The sequence below is a fragment of the Nicotiana tomentosiformis genome, chromosome 2 (assembly GCF_000390325.3).
Source record: "Nicotiana tomentosiformis chromosome 2, ASM39032v3, whole genome shotgun sequence".
In the NCBI taxonomy this organism is placed as follows: Eukaryota; Viridiplantae; Streptophyta; class Magnoliopsida; order Solanales; family Solanaceae; genus Nicotiana; species Nicotiana tomentosiformis.
Genome location: NC_090813.1, coordinates 71,824,398 through 71,830,397, shown reverse-complemented (window position 1 = coordinate 71,830,397; position 6,000 = coordinate 71,824,398).

Here is a 6,000-nt window from a genome sequence, read left to right as displayed (position 1 = left end):
AGCATGCCTATATTTCTGTACTGATATTTCTATACTGAACTGTACCTACTGAGCTCGTCACTACTGTCATCCCAAAGGTTAGTCTTGTTACTTATTGAGTTGGTTGTACTCATACTACACCCTGCACCTCGTGTGCAGATCCAGGTACTTTCGGACACAGCGACTGCTAGATCTCAGAGTGTTATCAGTTGGAGACTATCAAGGTAGCCGCCTTGCGTCCGCTGACCTTGACTCCCTCTTTCTTTCAATTATTGTACTGTTCTTGTCACACCCCAAACTCGGGGAGCGCAACCGGCGCTCAACCGAGTGAACCCGGTCGAGCAAACTTGTTAGATACTTTCTACCTAACTCACCCATGATCAAGAGAAGACATAATTTCATTAATTAGACAGTAGAAAGATCATATATACAATACTAGATCGTCTCATTGGTTACATCACTTTTAAGTTTCAAGATACACACATTCTTATGATTCGAGTGGAGCAAGAGATCAAAACACAACATAATCTGTTTGACTTTTCTAGCACTCATGTACAACCCACATAGTGTCTACGGATAATAATATGAACGAAAGATACAATACATGATCCTGGGATGAAGTGGGGCTCACCAAGTCTGTTGGGAAGAGGATGTACCACTATCGCTGATCAACACTGCCTGCTATGGAACCACCTACATCCATTTAAAGATGCAGCGTCCCCGGCAAAAAGGACGTTAGTACTGTCGAATAGTACTAGTATGTAAAACTAAACACCATCTCAATAGAATGAATAATAATACAAGGGGGAACAGTTAAGAATTCAATAAGAGCTTCAAATAATACTAAAGCATCAAGTTAAGGACCACATAAGTTTTCAAGTCAATTTTTATGATATTAGGTTGGGTGATCTTTAGTGCCGATATACTATAATTCACAATACCACCGTATTCTTACACGGAGTCCGATCTCGACCCGATCGGCTAGGTTGTCTCATTTGAGACATCAACCATAACCACAATTTTATTATAATTTCCAACACAGTCACCACCATGTGTGCGGCATGGCATCCAATCACGGCCCGATCGGCTAGGCCGTCTCATCCGAGATATTACCTTTTTCAGTCAATCATCTCACACATACTTTTTTCACATCCTTTCAATTTATTGGCACTAGTGGCCACAATTATAAAGTCATTCTTGGCACTTGGCCGTATTTCATAATTCCAGTTTTCCCTTTTCACATTCAAACATCATTATCATTATCAACAACAATAAGGCTTCTCATTCAAGACATTAAATTCACATATGAGCAATTTGTGAATCTTAGGCACATAGAGGTTTTTCATACAATTTGGCATAACAACCTTTATTTCGATCTTGACTTGAAGTCTTAATATTTTTTACACATATTCCATATTTTGAACACATACTCAATGATAAGGTGATATGATGCAGCATTTACAATACATATTAAGCATATATCGTTCAACACAAGCTCGTTCGGAATAACCAATTCTATTATGATCAATTTGGGACTTACACCAATTACATGAACACCGTGTGATTCGATACTAAGAAGAAGGTGGTTTAGCCAACATACCTCAATTGGGCTTCCTTTAAACTTTAAAACATTCAGGAATTCTTAGTACTTCGATCTATTATAGAAATATGACAAATTGGACCAAAATTAGGAAGATGGTCATGATTCTAGCTCATTTGAGCACATTATCAAACACTAGGTGTGCATTAATATTTTTAAGGCCCTTTTGTGAAAGATTCCATCATTCCTCAACCCATTCTCTACCATTTTTAGCTCACAATTTTCTTACATTATTTGATAACACATGCATGCAAGGTAACAACTCCCACACCAAAAATTGTCTTTCTATTTATCCCCTTTTTAGAAGATTTTTGAAATTAAGAGCTAGGGCATAAATTCTTTCCTCTAAGATGAGGACTTTCTTAATAATCTTCAAGGATTGAGCAAGAATTATTGGATATTAGGTTGAAGGTTACTTCCCCACTCTAAGAACTCTCTATCACTCTAAAGCATATCATAAATATGCTAAAAAATGGACTATGGCATATGTTTTAACGAAATAGGGTCGGGTTTAAAAACCCCAAAAATGAAGCTCCAGAACAGGGTGTGCGGTCCGCATATCGGCCACATAATTTGGTGCCAAAAATTGGAAAAAAAACTACATGGGTCTGCGGTGGTTATGCGGCCCGCAGACCTATTCTGCGGTCGCATAATGCGCTGCAGAACCTCCCTCCGCAAATATTCTAAGGCTGATTGTGCGACAAAAGTGCGGCCCGCAAAATGATTGTGCGGTTGCATAACTGGCCGCGAAATTGACATAAAAATGGCCCAAGTAGTTGCTTCACGCTGCGGCCATTCTGCGGCCCGCAGAGTGATTATGCGGCCGCATAATAGGCCGCATAAATGCCTATTTCTACAAAATATTTTCCTACCCCGGCATCATGGAACCCCGGTTTTTAGGAAAAAATTTCACAGGGCCTTATAGTTCTATATTTTCAGACACTATTTTTATCAGTCAGACTTTGTTATCATTTAAATGTTCATGTACTCAGTGAGTTCGAATTTTGGGAGTGTTTTGTATCTGAAATCGTGAGGTTTTCTATGGAATTTAAATATTATGTTTTCAAACGTGAAAGAAATTGAGGTTTATGGAGATTGTCGGCTTGCTTAGTATTGAGATAGGCGCCATCACGACAGGTTAGGATTTTGGGTCGTGACACTGAGGAGTCATCAAGGATCGAGGCCGAGGTCGAATACCCTTGACAGAGTTATAACGACTAGTTTCAAGATATGATATAAAAGAGAATATTCTAGTAGATATTCTCTGTACTTGTACTATTAGGGTTTCTAGGAACATGTTCCCTATAAATAGAAAGAGACACAATGATAAGGGGGCATGAGATATTTATTTGTAAAATACACTTTGACTTTAAAGGGAGAATCTGGTCTTATTGCAAGCTTACAAAAATAACACTTTCACTAAGATTCATGTCCATACTTTTCCACTAGATCCGAGAATAACTCGGATATTCAAAGGCTTATCCATCATTCATCATTGTCAGAAAGAACATCCGTTGATTTCATCCTTTCTCGGGTAACTCATTCGTTCTATTTACATAAATACCATTTATTGCTATTCATCACTGTTTAATGCTACATGACTTTTATTTGGGTTCTTAAATATTGATTATTGTGTACCGTCACAGATTTTGGAATAGATCTACGTGCTATTTATAACACTACCGAAAATTTCGTCTTTAAAATATTATTATTAGTCAAGATTAACCCTCATTTGTATAAATTTAATTAGTTGAACCAAGATTTATATTTTCGGTCAAATAATAACTTGTTCATCAACAGATCTATATATAAATATAAAGCTGAAAATTGACAAGATGATGTGGCAACCCTATATGACAAGATTTCCTATTTATCTATTCTCTGATTTTTTGCATTTTTCATTCATCTCTCTCCTTCACTCTATTAAAATCTGCTAACGTAAATAGCCACTTACTTTGCCTTTTAAAGCCCAAATCTCCAATAAAGTCTGGTAAAGCCGATGTCTTTGTGTAGTAGAAGCTCATTAGTCATCACCAAAGTAACGGTTACGGAGTATCTTGTAATTACTAATCCATATAATAAACAATTATAGGCATGGACTTTTCAGCTTTTCACCTTCCAAGCTGTTATCTTTTGTGCATTAAACAATACTAATCAAATTTCTGTCACCAACAATCCTTTTATCCCAATAAATTCACAATCTCTAACCCCAATCATTCTCATCTGAATTTTCTTCATTTCTATATTTATACGTAGGTGGTAGACTCATCGCCGGTCATTGTTATTCTGTCAATTTAGTGATGGCTCAAAAGCATTCCGATATTCTCAAGGCAATCTTGACTAAAAAGACAGTCTTATTTGTTTTTTGGAATTCTAGGAGCTTTTTTGCTGTGATTGATTATGTAATTAAGATGTTTTATTCTTGATGCAATATATATTTTTATGGTAATGTAAAAAGTTATCAATGTTAAAAGTAATTAGATCCTCCTCTTCTTTGTCTAATGCACTTTCATGTATAGTTGTGAAATTATTTTTCCATTCTTTTCTTTTTCTATTTCTTTCTTTGTGCCATTTATCTTATTGTTTACCCAAAAAACGGATAGAGTTGAATTTATACGTAGTTCTAAGGATACGTGATATAAATTGATACAAATTGGGAAAGATATGTAAATGAATATCGAAATTAGTTATAAAAGAAATAAATGCAAAACGAATGAACTAGTTGGCCTAAACCTTCAAGCTTTATCACCTCCAAATTGAGTGAAGAGCAATTGGTAGAAGAAACAATATGACTAAATATCAAAAGCCAAAAAGGATAGTATTTGCTCTATCTCTCGGAATCAATGTGCCTTTGTACAGATGATAAACATTCTTAATATAGTGGGGGAATCCTACTTTGGATACAATTAAAAATACATAGTAGGAATCCCATGATAGATTAATTAATTAACTTTTTCTTGATTCAAGCTTGATTTCCGCCGAGATTCTCTCCTCAAATACGGTTATAACGCCTTTTTTGTTTCTTAGCTTGATCTTGATTTTGGCCGATCTCAATCTTGGACGGTATCTGGGTCTCGAGCTCGACCTTGACCGGTCTCGGTATTGATCGGTCTCTGGGTCTCGAGCTCGATTTTGACTCAGTCTCGATCTTGGCCGGTCTCGGTATTGATCGGTCTCTAGGTCTCGAGCTCGACAACCTAACTTCGTATCATGACTCGATATTACAATGATAAACCTTGGACCATCATGTTCCAATCTCGATTAGTCATACGAAGGGCTGACTCGATTTGGACCGTATACAGATAGTTCCCTCGTTTCTGTGAAAGAAGATGACGAGAAACGATATGAATTTCCGAACTTTGACTTGGTGGATGATGATATCAGCGACGAGCCTTATTGTGATGTATGCGACAAACGTCCCGTTGGTCCAGTTACCAAGGCATTAAATGCGTGTCAGTCGATGGTCGGCCACTACCAGTTTTGAACCATCGTTGTGAAACCAATAAATAGCCCCTTCTTTATCATTCCACACTTTTACTTTCAAATCTTTTTCATTCCAATCTTCATAGTTCTTTGCCTTCTCCAAAGTTTCCTATTTCGGGGTTTTCAAATTTCTTTGCATGTTCTTCCTAAAATACCAAATATTTCCATCTCCATTCTTCTTTGTTCACAAAAACTAAATGGCCAAAACATCTAAAACTGTTCCGCAGAAAGAGGCTGTTTCCTCATCTTGGCCGGCCGGCAAGAATACACTAGTGGAGCCACGCCTTGAAGAACTTGTTCTCGGGGGGAGAGGGGGTGTTATTGATTCCGACTTTAAGGTCGAGAAACCTTCATCGGTTGTTGGTCGATGCGAGCCTATATTGGGATATATATGCTCGATATCCAAAAACTTTCTTGATTTGGTGAAGAAAGATTGTAATTGGGAAAACAAAAAGGTTGTGATACTGGCACCGGAAGAAGCGATCACTACCCACGTGGAAGGGTACCTGAGTGTTTACACTTATCCTTTCATGCTGGGTCCCCTCGATTTGGTCATCGTCGATTATTGCAAGAAATACCAAGTGACCCTTGGCCAAATTCACCCTTCTTTCTGGAGGATCGTGATACTGCTACGTTTCTTTGTGAGCATAATCGACGGGCTTCCCTTTACCGTCGACCACCTCGTAAGATTATATAGCCCTCGACTCTACCGAGGTAGGCTGATAAAGCTTCAATGCCGGGCAACCAAGGCGTTCACCTCGAGCATAGATGAAGACAAAGATCAGGGTTGGATGGGCCGATTCGTTCAGGTGAAGACATCGGACCTGATCCCGGCTGAGAGCATGCCATTTCCTGAGAAATGGAATATGAAACATAAGTATGATCCCGTTTTAAATTTCTGTTAGTTGTTTTACTTCTTCACCCTTTCTTATCAGTAT